The following is a 1980-nucleotide window of genomic DNA, read 5'->3' on the forward strand; positions in this document are numbered from 1 at the left end:
TATATATTATTTAAAAACAATTTCATTAGGTTTCGCTAGCCACTAAAGGAGTCCGTCTGCTTCAATGACCGAATAAAGAGATCCATGATGTCCTAGATGACTGCTGGATGATGGTCTGTTATTAGTCATGAAGTGTCACGTGGTGTTTCTGTAATTAAAGTCACTTCCTAAGCGACACCAGTTCTATCAGGAAAAGGAGTTGGATAGAAAACTGGCGGCGTTAGTGTGTGCGGACATAGCATCAGGAAGGCTGTTGCGTAATAAATTTCTGTGGACATGAAGTGTTCGTATATCCGTGTATGTATGTATGCATGTGTGCATATGCGCGCGTATGTGCATGTGTGTAAGTATATATGTGTGTGTATGCATATATTTTTGTATGTGTGCTTGGGTGTGTACGTATGCGTGCGTACATATGCATATGCGAGAACTGTGGATCTGCGGGTGCGGTGGCTGGTGTGATATTTATATGTGTTGTGAGTGTACGTTCATATGTGGTTGCATTCGGACAGTTAGACGATATAAAGGCAGACTGGAGAAAACAACAATTAGAAGGCGAGGGTGGAAAAAAGGAGGGGTCATTCGTGGCCTACTTTCCTCAGTCAAGTTAGCAGATGTCCTTACTGTTCCGGGCAGTTATGCTTGAGACAGTTCGATCTGGTTGCCTCACAAAGAGTCTAAGATAAGAGCATTACATTTGTAAGAAAGCTAGCGAATGTGTACAGCAACAAAGCCAAAAAAAACGGCGAACACGGTACACAATTACAAATTGAAACAAGAATATAACAATGGGTGTCTTTCGACTGAGAACGCATTAGATTAAGCTGCTGTGTATGAAGTGAAAGCCTAAAAGCAGGCACGTAGGCGATGGACATAAGAGGTGTTCGCGGTCGGCAGTCAGGCCAAGAAAGAAAGATCATGGCTGGCCGGAAACGGGTTACGCGGAAGGAGGAGAGAGGGGTAGGAGCAGAGGGATTGACGGATTAGAAAAAAAAATCAGTGACAAAGGGAAAGGTACAGGGGAGATAAGCGAGGCGAAAATGTGGGAGTTAAAGAAAGAGAGGGCCAAGAAATGTGAGAGAGAGTGGGGAGCGAGAAAAGGAAAGAGGGAGAAAGTATGAGGAAGACTAAAAGATAGAGTGAAAGAGTTGTACAACATTCAGGAACATACTTACTATAATGTTTTGTTTATTGTTCTCAAAATTAATTGCACTTCATGTTCGGGGCGCCGATGAAACTATAAGGTATCACTTAGGCACTCAACTATAGCAGAAACAGCTATATATTACCGCTTAGGCATTGCAATTGGAGTAACCTGGTGTCAGATTTCAATACATATAGGCTTTAAAACTTTACAGAAGTAGAATACATGGCGATAATAAGAAAATAAAATGACAAAGCAATGAAAAAAGATTATATCATGCACTGTGTTAGCTGTGAGGTGCAATGCGCTCATAGTTGAATGCTTCTGTATTACACTATAGATTAATCGGAGCCTCAGACATGATGTGCAATTTTATTCGGGAAAATATTTGCATTTATACATAAGCATTACGAAGGAAAAAAGATATGAACGAATGTAGGAAATAAATTCAGAAGATTGATGGGGAGAAGCCCTATCCAGAATTGGAAAAAGATAAAATTTTATTTATACATATCAATAAAGAGACGTATATGAAGAACCCTTAATAAAAGAAGTAAAAGAGAAAATAGGTAAAAGCATTTCTTGAGAATAGATATTGAAAGACACAAACTGTAAAACAATGAGAGGAAAAGAAAAAGAAAAGAAAAAAAGAGAACAAATATAGAAAAAGGAAAGGAGAGAAAAGTGAACAATAAGGGTTTATGAGCGTCAGCAATTTTTTTATTATCCAGATTGACAATTAATCAGATCCAAAGGGGAAGGATAGACTGGAAACATGTGGTAGAGATAACAGCACAGGTGCCTCTGTTTGTGTAAGTTGAGAGAAGAGAGTGAAG

This window comes from Octopus bimaculoides, chromosome 19 (assembly GCF_001194135.2).
Source record: "Octopus bimaculoides isolate UCB-OBI-ISO-001 chromosome 19, ASM119413v2, whole genome shotgun sequence".
In the NCBI taxonomy this organism is placed as follows: Eukaryota; Metazoa; Mollusca; class Cephalopoda; order Octopoda; family Octopodidae; genus Octopus; species Octopus bimaculoides.